Raw genomic sequence first — 14,641 nt, 5'->3', positions numbered from 1 at the left:
AAGATGATGCAGCAACTACTCCCACCTTTTGTCTGAGATATTGAAATGTCTCTCTGGGCAGTGGTTTAGTGAATATATCAACAACCTGTTCTTTGGAGGGAACATGCTCCAATTTTATCTTTTGTTCAAGCACTTATTCATGTAGAAAATGGTATTTTATGGGTATGTGCTTGGTCTTGGAGTGCATGACTGGATTCTTTTAAATACTGATGGTACTTGTATTATCACATAGAATGGATATGGGTGGAGTGCATGTGATCTGAATGTATTGCAAGGTTTACGTCATCCAAAGTAGTTGTGTGTAGCAAGATGCAGCAGCCACATATTCAGCTTCAGATGTAGATAGCGCAATTGAACTTTGTTTCTTGTTGAACCAAGACACTAACCTGGAACCCATATAGAATGCACCACCACTAATGCTTTTTTTGTCATAAACACTTCCTGCCCAATCTACATCTGTATATGCATGAAGAGTGAGATCTGTATCTCTAGGATACCATAAACCAAAGTTCTGTGTTCCTTGAAGATATCTGAAAATTATTTTGACTGCCTGAAGGTGTGATTCCTTTGGATTTGCTTGGAATCTTCCAACTATACCTACTGCATGCATGATGTCAGGTCAGGTACCTGTTAGATAAAGCAGACTGCCAATCATGGATCTATAATTTGGTTGATGTATTGCTGCTGATTCATCATTTGAGTTGAGACTGCATCCTGTTACCATTGGGGTACATACAGGTTTAGAATCTTCCATGCCGCACCTTTTCAAGATCTATTTGAGATATTTGGTTTGTGAAAGAAAAATACCATGTTTCTTTTGTTTAACTTGTAGACCAAGAAAATAGGTAAGTTCACCAAGAAAGGACATTTCAAATTCTTGCTGCATTACTGAAGAAAAAATCTGACTCATGGATTCTTCATTGCTACCAAAAATGATATCATCAACATAAATAACAATAATTAGCAATTTATCAGTGTCAATCTTTGTATATAGATTGCTATCTGTTGAACCTTTTGAAAAACCTTGTTGGTGTAGATATTTGTCAAGACAGTAATACCAGGCCCTTTGAGCCTGTTTCAGACCATAAAGAGCCTTTTTGAGTCTGCATACAATTTTTGCATCATTTCCAAGAATGAATCCTTATGGTTGTTCAATATAAACTTCTTCTTCTAAATCTCCATTAAGGAAAGTAGATTTTACATCCATTTGGTATACTTTGAATTTCTGAAAGCTAGAAAGAGCAAGAAACATCCTTATGGCTTCAAGTATAGCAACAGATGCAAAAGTTTCTTCAAAATCTATACCTTCTTATTGAGCATACCCTTTACAAACAAGTTTGGTCTTATTTCTAATGACTTCTCCATTTTCATTCAGCTTGTTTTCGAATATCCATTTAGCTCCTATAATACTTTTATCATGAGGTCTAGGAACTAATTCCCAAGTATTATTCTTTTCAATTTGCTCAAGTTCTTCATTCATGGCCTTGACCCAACATTCATCTTTGCATGCTTCATTTACATTTTGAGGTTGGGTGGAGGATGGTAATGCTAGATAGCTTGAGGTTTCTGTAATAGTTCTTCTTGTCTGTACACCTGCCTCTTTTTCCCCTAAAATTTGAGTTTCTGGATGATTTTTCTAAACATACCTAGACGAAGTCTTTTCTTTTACCGTTATCTCTTCTTTTGGTGCTTCATTGGTTTCTTCTTCAATATCATCGTGATTTGATGTGAGAAAATACTCCCCATCTTCTTCATTGTCATAATCTTTTTTTTTGTTTGTTTTGGATTTTTGCATGCTTCATCAACTACAACATCAATACTTTCAACAATTTCCCAAGTTTTTTATTATAACATTTATATCCTTTACTTCGGGAAGAGTAACCAAGAAGAATACCTTCGTCTGCTTTGGGCTCAAACTTACCAAGTTTTTCATCAGTCCTTTTGATATAACATTTGCTTCCAAAAACTTTAAAGTATTTTACAGTAGGAGTCTTACCATACCGAAGTTCATGTGGAGTTTGAGTGCTATTTACCCGAACATTTGCTTGGTTGAGAATAGTTATAGCGGCGAATGCAGCTTCACCCTAGAAGGTTGCAGGAGTTCCAAATTCATCTAGCATAGCTTGAGCCATTTGTTAAACAGTTCTATTCATTCTTTCTACCACTCCATTTTGCTAAGGAGTCCTTGCGGTGGAGAATTGCCTTTTTATTCCATGTTGTTCACAAAAGTCAAAGAATTCATCCGAGGTAAATTCCCCTCCTCGATCAGATCTGAGGAATTTGATTTTTCGATCTAATTCATTTTCAACCAAAGCTTTGAAGGCTTGGAACTTTTCAAATGCTTCATCTTTATGATTTAGCAGACCTATCCAACACATTCTGGAAAAATCATCAATGAACAAAATAAAGTATTCTTCTCCACGAGGTGACTTTTTCCTTAATGGTCCACATAAATAAGTGTGAACAAGTTCAAGAGGCTTACTCGCTGACCCTTCTTTTTCAATGAAGTGAGCTGTGGTTTGCTTACCGAATTGACATGGTTTGCATATTGTATTTTCAGGGATGCTGATATCTAGAAGATCATGAACAACCTTGAATCTGCATGCTTTTCTTATTTGAGAAAAGCTTAGATGTCCCAATATTCTATGCCACAACTAGTTTTTATCATTTTTGCTTAGACAACACTATTGTTGTCCTCCCTTGGGTATGTATAAGTTGTTAGGAGTTCTTGTACCTTTGATCACGGTCTCCCCTGTATCAAGTTCACGAACAACACATCCATTTGATCGAAACACCACTTCATTTCCTTGATCACATATTTGACTGACACTCAGTAGGTTATGCTTTAAACCGTCTACATACATAACATTTCCAGCTTTAACCTTTTCTTTCAAGAAAACAGATCCTTTACCTTTTATGACATCAGGAGTGTCATTTCCAAATGAGACATTCTTTTCATTTTCTAAAGCATTATATGAGTGAAGTTTTTCTTTGTCACCTGTCATGTGTTTTGAGCATCCACTGTCGATGTACCACTGATTTTCTTGTCCTTCTACATGCAAGGCTATACCACATCTTTCTGTTTGAGATTCTTTCCTTCTCCATATCTTGGGATTTAATGGAGTTTTCTCCTTTTGAGATGATTGCCGAAATTTGCTCCTACATTCAGATTCTTCATGACCAAAGTTGTTACAGATTGAGCATTTTATTTCATTTTCAAGAAGAGAAAAGTTATTATAGGAACTTTTCTTGACCCCTGTTACATTCCTTTGATTTCATGCTTCTCTAGTCATGATGGTTTTGTAAGCAACACATTGAGCAACTTTATGTCTAAAGTTATGACATGAAAAACATTTCCCATTAAAGAAGTTCCTGCGACAATCGAATCTATTGACCTGGTGATTGTAATTTCTATTGATATTCATCTTTGGAGAAAATTGAGTATGATTTACCTAAGATTGGTTGTGGTTTCTATTCATCCTTGGAATAAATTGAGTTTGATTTACCTAGTGATCTGCTTTATGCATTTGCTAACGATTTTCATACTGTTCACTGGTCTTTGCTGCATCAAGATAGCTTGTAGCGGAGGTTGACGACTTCTATGATTGAGATGCTTCTTCAGTATATCCAAGACATGTCTTTATAAGAGGAGAATGCTGCACTTTGATAATTTCATCTAAGGTTTCTAATCCTTTAGCAAATATAAGGTTGAGAGATTTCGTTTTCTCAAGATCCTTTCTTATACCCACAATTTCACATTCTAGTTTTTCATTGTGTTTTTCTTTTTCAGCAAGTTGGTATGTCAAGGTATCTATAATCATATTCTTTTCTTCTAAACATATTTTGAGTTTAGAAATTTCTTCATAAAGGTCATCTTCTTCTAAAGCATCCCAAAAATTATCATCGTCATAAAACATTAGAAGTCTATAGTCATTACTATTTCATCTTCATCACTAGTTGATAAACCATCGCTATCTTCATGAGTATAGTAACTTCTTTTATTTACAACTTGTTTTCTATTCCATTTTTCATATTCCTTCCCCTTTTCATATTTATCTTTAAGAGGAAATTTGGCAGCATAATGACCGACTCTGCCACAGGCAAAGCATTTGAAGGGTAGCTTACCTCTAAATCTTTCGGAACCTCGTTGAAGCTTCTTGACAAAGTTTACCTCATCTTCTTCTTCTGAAATATGTCCTGATTCATTGTGTTCTTCCTTTCCTTTTTCTGAAGCTTTAAATGCAGCTTCTCTCATATCTGATGGACCTCCTTTTCTCATCTCAAAGGCAGTTAATATTCCGTGAAGCTGTGTCATAGTGATAGTCTGTAGATGTTTTTGTTCTACGACAGACACTTTTGATTCAAATTTAGCAGACAAGGATCTCAAAACTTTCTCAACTAAGGTAACTTCCTTTATATCTTCACCCAGATTCTTCATACAATTAACAACCTCATATATACGTAAGAAGTAACTAGCTATACTTTCATCACTGTGCATCTTAAGAGTTTCATATTGAATTCTGAGAGTTTGAAGTTTAACACGTTTTACCTAAGAGTCTCCTTCGTGGCTCAGAACGATTTTGTCTCATATTTCTTTGGCTGATTTGAGCTGAATGACTTTGACAAACTTTGATTGTGACAGAATTCCCAATAAGGTATTGATAGCTCTGGCATTGGTTTCATATTGCTTTTTACCTTCCATATCTGTAGGAATTGTTGTTGGAAATGTATATCCTCCTTCCACAATTTCCTAGACATCTATTCCAAGTGATTGTAGATAGGTTGTGGTTCTTCTTTTCCAATAAACAAAGTTGCTCCCATCAAATATTGGTGGTCTGATGGATCCCACGCTTTTTTTATTACTCATGATGATGGATCTCCCTTCAAGCGATCAAGATTCTTCAAGGACCTGCTCTGATACCAATTGTTGGAAATAATACTGAGATGGGGGTGAATCAGTATTATCAGATCAATAATTTAATTTCCCAAACATATTTATATACGCTACTTCAGCTAAGTGAACTAGCGTGTACACGCGATTGTACTCAAAGCAACCAGGATATATGCAGAGAACCTTTGATTTAGACAGTTGATCATGTATTGAACTTTAACCAATATATCAAAGATGTAGCAGAATAAAGCATCACACATAAGCAACACACATGAACACCAATATATAAGGTGGAAACCCAATGTGGGTAAAAACCACCTGCTGTTGTCGTCTATGTCTTCTTTTAATAATAAGAAAATATGTTTACAATCTTGTACTGGTGCAGACTATACCAGTATGCAGGCACCCACCTGCAGAAGGCTACAACCTTCCCTCATTCTCCAACTACTACTGGAAGGGAGCTACAACTCCCTAGCTCTTGTACTAGCCAATATGTTTACTAGTATGTAGGTGCCAGCCTACAGAAAACTCCACTCTTCTACTAGGGACCACGTTTCATGAATTTTAAGACTGGATACTCCTGGAACACAACACCACAATCTAAAGGCCACATTTCATTCAATTTTCATACTAGACCCATCAACAACATCATAACTACAATACAATCATCAAGTACATCTCCATCAACCAATCACTGAAACTCAATCACCATAACCTGAATCTGATCATTCAGAACAATATCACCAGAATATAGTCACTAGAACCCAAAGCAAAACCTAGAACTCTACAACAGCAAACGGAAACAAGTGAAACATACTTCATAAGGTATACGCTACTTCCATGTGTTGAACCAGCATGTATACGCTTTTATCAAAGCCAACCGGCGTACACATATGTAAATATTAATTCATAATTTTGCAGCTATTCCAAACTTCAATTATACCCAGATCATAACATTTACAGAATAACACATGCGTCGGTATTCAGATCTAGACTATACATGATCAAACCATATAATGATAATTCATTTCAAGTCTTAAGATCCCGATCCATCATTAGATCTTATCCCTCATCAATTTCCAAGTCTCATCCTTGGTTCAGATCAAGCAAAGCACCATAAGCCAATAACCTGCATACTAGATCTCACACTTCATCAGATATTCGATACTTGCACCCCTTAGCCTAATGATCATCTCCTCCTTATATAGTTTTAGGCCTTTCTCAATACCATGGATCAAAACCACTTAGGACCAATACCTTGGACCAAATACCTAGGGTCAATACCTCGGACCAAATACCTTGGACCAATACCATGGATCAAAATACCTTGGACCAAATACCTCGGACCAAAAACTTAGTTTTCCAACATATACGCGCTTTTCCTTCTATGAAATTACGTGTGTACGTATATGCCACTTGTGTTCGGTGAACCTGCATGTATACGCAGCTTGGTTAAGGTGAACCTGCCTATACTTCTCTTTCTTCATTCTCTGTAGTCTGATCTGTAATTTTTTGCTGTTGACATGCTGCACCGTGATCTTTCATCTGAGTGAGTTGCCATCAAGGACAACACCTGTATCATAATGCCAACATTCTCTACCTCACAACATTTCAATACATTTTTTTCTCAGAACTATTTTATTCATACCTACAACCAAGAATTTATCCACACTTATAATAACTCAATATCACTTTTATATATAATTAAATTTAATTAATATCACTTTTATATATAATTAAATTTTCTTTAATTAAATGTAATTATATTTTTTAATATAGAAATATTATAAATATAATTACAAATTAAAATTAAGAGGGAAAAAAATATTTTCAAATTATAAAACAAAAATCTAACCATGCTTTTCAATAATTATTATGTCAAATTTCCATAAGGAAATCTATATTCACATTAATCAAATAATGTTACAAATAAATATATAAAGTGTTGTCTCAAGATAAGGAAACTACCTTGGACACACAATCAGTTGGTTGAGAGAATATCTCAACCGCACACCAATCTAGGAACATCTAGATATGACAACCCTAGGGAATAGGAACATACTCCTTTACATAGAAAGTCACAACTGAGACAAGTAGGAATTACATTTTCCAACACACCCCCTTAATAAGTACTTGTCTTGATATCAATCTACAAAGTCTAGTTGCGGTCAAACATAACAAAAGGATATGTCGGTGTCCATATAAAGGAGCAACCATCCACCGGAATGCATGGGTGCCAACTGCTGCAACCGCTAGTCTTGTAGGATGTCCTTTGCATACATGGTTCTGTCAACCATTTTAACTACATACATGTACCTGTACCTATAAATCCCCCTCGAATATCATAATTATGGGTTTTATCGGAATACCCGTAATTATGCTCTCAGTTGTATCGGATCACCCTCAACCATGCCACCAAGGGTTCTTATCCACCATGGCTCAACTCAGCCACGAAGGCTCAACATAGCCACCAAGGCTCAACTCATCCACGAAGGTCAACACAACCACCAAGGCTCTCCAGTTGCTCTGGGCCACAAATCTGCCACTAAGGCACTCCAACCACTCTGGGCCACAAACTTGCCACTAGGGCACTCCAGCCACTCTGGGTTACAAACCTGCAACTAGGGCACTCCAGCCACTAAGGCTCACCAAAGATCCGACTCAACCAGACCAAAGGTTTTCTTGGCTAACCCCAAACCATGCCTATAGGAATCCATGTCCACTTCACTTTCACATGTGGTTTCCGGCTTACCACAAACCGACACTGCAAGTACAAAGTGGTTTTAACATTACCACGAACTTTATGGGGGTACACATGCCTTACAAGGCTTACAAAATAACTCCAACTTTTGGAGTTATCAGGTACATACATTACAAAGACCACTACAAAACATCCTAGACTCACTTACTAATAAAATGTGTGACTCATAATACAACATGCTAGTGAGTCTATCCCGCAAACTCACATTAACTCACACAAACATTCATTGTGATGTCCTTGGATCCTTTTCCACTCATGTTGGATATACCACACCATTCATATGCTAGAATAGACCACTGCTTTCTCATTTGCATATTTCCATCATAGAATTTGTACTTTTGAGTCTTGGATATATTGGTCTTGGATCTCTATACTTCACCTGTCATCAGTTAGAGTCGCAAATTCTAACAAAATGACTTCATATTGAGGTTGCAAATCTCAATATGTATGCAAATTTCCGAGACATATTCTCCTTCAAAACAATATGAAATAAAAGCACAAGCCATGATCTAAAAATGACTATGATTTTATGCATTAATGCAAAAAAACCAACACATAATATGAGTAAATTGGATTTTCCTAATTCTGCCAGGTTTGCATAAGTATCCTGCCTTTGAAGCGCATTGGATATCCTCTCTACACTTGCACAATTTTTCAAGGGCGCACACTGCCTTCAACACCTCCACATTTGCGCGACTGATACCAAGAAGCCCATTAGTCCATTCATTAGAGAAGTGACCATCTAGATTGAGCCTCTCCTTCACCTTCAAATTCGTAAAATTGGCAGTACTCTTCTTCGAGCACATCAAGGTCAACAACCTTACGTCCATTTACCAGCTCCATCAACACCACACAAAACTGAACACTTCCACCTTGGTTGTCACCCAACCTGTTACTGCAACAATTACCTGAAGTTGATGCGTATGGAATTCAAGACGCTACATGGCGTAGGTGTCCCCTCGCAGAAGCGTGTGGCCTTCCTCAGCTCTGGGCTGCCGCTGACCTCCATTGTACCAATTTGAAAAAATAATCACCATCCTTTGAATCCAATTGCACAAGCGAGACCACATCCGGTTGTTGTTCTATCCACGAGATAAAATGTTGCAGTACATATCAACCCAGGAATCCCATGGCTCCAAAGACGGTTGGAATGATGCCACTGACAGATTATCTCTGTCCAGTTTCTTTGTGAAAATAAGGTGCCCAATGCCCTTATCAATCAGTGATGAAGCAAACTATGAATGATTGAACTTGTAATCACATGAAGCTCCCTGAACAGGGAAAGCATATCGCAACCCCAAAAAAGGCATTACCTGCGCAAGTTCGGATCATGTTGTTGATGTCAGGCTTGATCTCCTCCAAGATGACTATATCGTTGCTAATATCATGCTCACCGACACTTGTTTTTCAGAACGCAACACCTATGGCTCTCCTCAATGATGGTTGCCTGCAGACTGCAAACATTTCAGGTAGAGCACTTCTATGCTTACGAATATGATAGACAAATGCAATATATATATATATATATATATATATATATATATATATATATATATATATATATATATATATATGCTGCAAACATAAAAATACTCTCAAAACAAATACACTCTCTTATTTTCCTCAGCCTTGGAAGGTCCAAGCCCAGGAGGGGCTAGGACCACAGGGGCTGTGACACCATGTTGAGTTTCCATAAAGAAATCTAAATTCACATTAATCAAATAATGTTACAAATAAATATATGAAGTGTTGTCTCAAGATAGGGAAACTATCTTGGACACACAATAACTTGGTTGAGAGAATATCTCAACCACACACCAATCTAGGAATATCTAGATATAACAACCTTAAGGAATAGGAACATACTCCTTTACATAGAAAGTCACAATTGAGATAAGTAGGAATTACATTTTCCAACATATTAGACCATTACCACCCGATTTGGCATTTTTTTGATGGTGTAAAGATATAGACAGAGCACAGAAATCCAACCATGCTTTTTAATAATTATTAGACCATTACCACCCGATTTGACATTTTTTGATGATGTAAAAATATGGACATTCTTGTAGGGGAGATGGATAAACACTAGTTGTTTTCCATTCTTTTTATTTAATTCAATTTCTTCGCACTTTCTTCATATAACTCATTTTCATTTTCAGTCCATAATTCTAATTAAAAAAAAACAATACTCATTTCAATCAAGAATTTCTTCACACTTTCTCTGTATAACTCATTTTCACTGTTTCCGTGTAATAGGGTTTCAATTTTTTTATTAGATGTAATTACGAGTATGGATCTTAACATAGTAGTATGGGTAATTACAGGGTATCATATGTGGGAATAGGGAATGGGGACCTAAGAATTTAATACTTGGTGGTGCACTTTTATGAAATTATCATATGTGGGAATAGGTAATGGGGACTTAAGAATTTAATACTTGGTGGTGCATTTTTATGAAATTATCATAATTAAAATTCTTTTTTCAGTGCACTTTCAAAGTTAATAATTGAAATTTTGTGGCCTGATTTATATAGTTGGATGGAAAATAAGCCTAATATTTCAAAGGAGGTGGTATGGTCGATTAATTATTAAGAAGCATTGCTGATTTATTTGAGTTAGAAAATATTTTTTTATTTTTTTATTTTTTATTTTAATTTATAATTATATTCATAATATTTTTATATTCAAAAGTAGTTACATTTCATTAAAGAAAACTTAATTATAAATAAAAAGTGATATTGAGTTATCATAATGATAGGAGTTGTCTTTAGTGTGACTTTTTGGAAGCTTTTCTAGTGGGTTTTTCTGGTCTAATTTCTTTAAAATCCCACAAGAATTTATTGAAATCACAAGTTTGATTGCCAACTCCTACACAATTGAAGTTCCCTAGGGGTTTTTCAGGGTGTTGAATCCATATATACAGTTAAAAAAACAGTTTAAATAACACAAATCAAGATTTCACTTCAAAATTTTCGGTCACCAGGAAGTCCAAAAAATCACTCTAAAAACTTCTCCAATAAAACTATAAAAATATGTATATTTACATTTTATTAAATTAATTAAAAAAATTATCTAATCTATTAATTAACTTAATCAATAACAATATCATCTAATTTGTTATGAATAATTATTGACTTTATTATTATAAATTTATTATAAAAAAAATTAACTAAAAAGTTAATGCTGCTTTTTATTAACATTATCACCACCCATCCACTGATCCAAACCAGCTCAATCCTCTTATTTTTTCTACAAATCTTAGCACAAAGTCAATTATTAAAAGTCTACCGCCAATCCACTAACCGAAACCTGCTCAATTCTTTTAGTTTTCCAAAGGCGTCAAAGTGTCATTATATCACTTTAATGATACTTGAAAAAAAAGAGTTCATGTAAAAGCTTACTTTCACATGAAAAATTTATGTAAAGACAGACTTCTTAAATAATGGAGTCAATAATTATCATACGTCTTTGAAGGTACTTTCAAACTTTAGTGCCGAGGAATTCCTGTGAAAACGCGCTTTACTTTGTATTTAAAATTTAAAATATTACATTATTAAGTTAATTAAAAATATTATCTGATCTGACTTGTTATTAATTAATTTAATCAATAATAATATCAGCTAATTTGTCAAAGATAATTACTGATTTCATTATTATAAATTTGTTATAAAATATTTAATTAAAAAATCAATTATTAACTTTATGACTTCCTATCCACTCATCCAAACTTCTCAATCCTGCTACTTTTTCTAAAAGTGTGAAAATGTCACTTATAAATTTATTATAAAAAAAATCTAATTAAAAAAAAATCAATTATTAATATTATCACTGCCCACCCACTCATCCAAAAACTTGCTCAATCCTGTTACTTTTTCTAAAGGTGTCAAAGTGGTGTTATAGCTTTTTAAAATACTTGGAACCTTATAATACTTATCTCTTTAAAATACTTAGAACTCTATAGAAAAATAAATGGTACAGAAGAAATAACCTTTTTATAGGAAATCAGTGACACAACTTGTTAAAAGATTGTTATTTCTTGTGAAAGGTATAAATCAATTCATATATATATATATATATAAATCATTTCAATTTTATTAATTAAACAATTTAAATTTATGATTTTTTAAAAAATCTATTAAATTTTAAGAAAAATACAAAAAATATGTTATTTATTAATTATACTAAGTATAGAAAGTTATATAAAAATTTACTTTTAAATTAAAAAATTAATTAAATTTTTTATATATATATATATATATATATATTTTTTTTTTTTACCACTAAGTCAATTATTATACCTCCAACATGGATAGTATAATCATTCTTGCTTTTGACTGGGTATTAGTTTGTCTTTAGGCAAAAATTTATAATGCTTATGCATAGATTAACATTAGGAATTCAAATTTTGTTATTTTTTATTATTATTTAAATTTATTTATTTGTTAGATAATTGGTTGAGGTCTTATTATGAGTTGTTTAGTAACCTCCCTTTCTATTAGTTACTAATTTTTGTTTTTAGTTTTATTTCCTTTTTAATTATTTTTTTTCTTTTTTCTATTATTTCTGTTTTAATATTAGATTTTTTTAACAATATTTTCAATTTTTATATTAAAAATAAATTTAATTATAAAAAATTATATATATTAATAAAAATAAAAAACACTAGTTAATTAAACATATTTCTTAATATTTAGTAATAATATTTAATAAAATATTAAATACTAATATTTTATTATTTATAAGTAGAACTTCGGCGTAAATCACATAAAGAGAGACATTTGTCAACGCGTTTCGAACCAACCAGTGTGGCTCATCATCAGGACAAGTTGAAGAAACAGATCCAGCTATGCATGCTAAATAGCCTGAGCAGAGCTTCCAACGGCTATCTTGATCAACGACTAATTTTGACTCAAGGCCTAAAAAGTCAAAATGATCAATTCCAAGAATAAGGATGGCTATCTCTCCCTCTCTGTGTTCCGAAAGGCAACACATACTGAGCAGTATCTTCATGCAGATTCCCATCATTTCCCTGCTCAAAAGATGGGTGTTCTTAACACCCTCGCCACTCGTGCCCTGAGGATTTCTGATAGTGAGAGCTTTGATAAGGAGAAATCCCATCTCCTTGATGTCTTTGTGGAAAATGGATATAGTAGACACCTAGGTCAAAAGGCTTTCTGTAAAGCCTCTAAAAATGCGTTAATTAAGAAAGAGCCTAAAGAACGTCGTCTAGGTGTCCATCTTCCCTATGTCCAAGGAACTGCGGACAAGATTGCTCGGATCCTTAAGAGGTATGAGATTCCCTCAACCTTTAGGCCCCTCAGCACCATCCGCAATTCCCTCCGATCGGTGAAAGATCCCATTAACCCTAAGGACATGAAGGGTGTCTACTTGATCCCTTGTTCTTGTGGGACCCCTTATATTGGGGAGACAGGGCGCTCCATCCATCAGAGGATTAGCGAACATGCAGCTGACCTAAGACATGGGAGATCCAAGTCTTCAGCTTTGGCAGAGCATGTAGAAAAGACCAAGCATCAGGTGTGTATAGAGGAGGCTAGGGTTGTCGCCAAAGTTGCTCAGTTCCATCATCGTAAATTCAGGGAAGCTATTGAGATTGAAAGAAGGCCAATCAATCTCAATAGAGATGACGGCTGGAAGATCAGTAGATGTTGGATCCCCGCCCTTTCATCCTAGTCTCTCTCTCCCGCCCCCCCTTTTCCCATCTTCTTTGCTTTCGTTTGGGTCTGTCCTTCTTTTTTGTTAGGTGCTCTTCTTCCTGTTAGATTTTAATAAATATGATCTTAACTATATCAGAACTATAATATATATATATATATATATATATATATATATATACACTAGAGGAATCGGCAACTGCGATGGTAACGTACTCGCATTACACGGGGTCGAATCCCATCGGCTACCTCTATAACCTCTAGGAGGGTCCGCCCAGGCCGCCTTGAACGTCCCTCGAGTATTCTTGGGGTTTGAACTCGTGACCTGCATAGCTGCACGAACGACTTAGCAAATCGTTCGCTCGCCACTAGACCAAACCCCCATGGCCGTCAGAACTATAATATATTATTATACTCTATTTAATTAATTAATTGATTAATTAATTAATTAATTATTCTATTTATTTATTTGTTTTTATTTAATTTATTTTTATTTATTTACTCTTTTATATATATATATATATATATATATATATATATATATATATATAATTATTATTATAGGATTAATACTATATAATTACTATATCTAATTACCTTCTGAATATTTTATAAAGCAAGGTCCTTAAATTTATATATAACTTTTTAACCGACCAATAAATTACCACCATATTAAATTATCTCTTTTAAAAGTTACTAGTTATTATAACTAACTAGCCCCCTTTATATTTTATTTATACCCTTTATATTATACCTTTCAACTATCTTTTATTATTTTTATTTATATAAATATTTTTTCTAATTTAGTTACTATAACTAACTAGAATTGCCTCACATATATATATATATATATATATATAGCTAAATAGTCTGAGCAGAGCTTCCAACGGCTATCTTGATCAAAGGCTAATTTTGACTCAAGGCCTAAAAAGTCAAAATGATCAATTAATGGGAGTTAATTAAATTATAAAAGAAGTAATTATATATGTTGATTCCGTTAATAGTTTATGGGTATTTATAGTTTTGTTCTCACATATACATATCATCTCCCTGCATATTTTCTTATATTTTTTTTATTATATTTTCTTTAATTCCATTAATTTATCTACACTTTCTTTATATCGTTATTGTGATTATTAAATATCACTTTTTATATAGAATTATATTTTTTTTTAAATCACATGCCATAACATCTTTTCATTCATATCCGAAAACATCTCAACACTATGTTTTTTTTCATAACTCTTTTATTCCTATCCACAGCCATGAATTTCTCTACCTCACAACATCTCAATACAATTTTTTTCACAATAC

The sequence above is a fragment of the Pinus tabuliformis genome, chromosome 4_2, assembly GCF_031772625.1.
Source record: "Pinus tabuliformis cultivar Carrire ecotype Pingquan chromosome 4_2, CPIR1, whole genome shotgun sequence".
In the NCBI taxonomy this organism is placed as follows: domain Eukaryota; kingdom Viridiplantae; phylum Streptophyta; class Pinopsida; order Pinales; family Pinaceae; genus Pinus; species Pinus tabuliformis.
Note: the sequence above shows the minus strand (reverse complement) of the source record.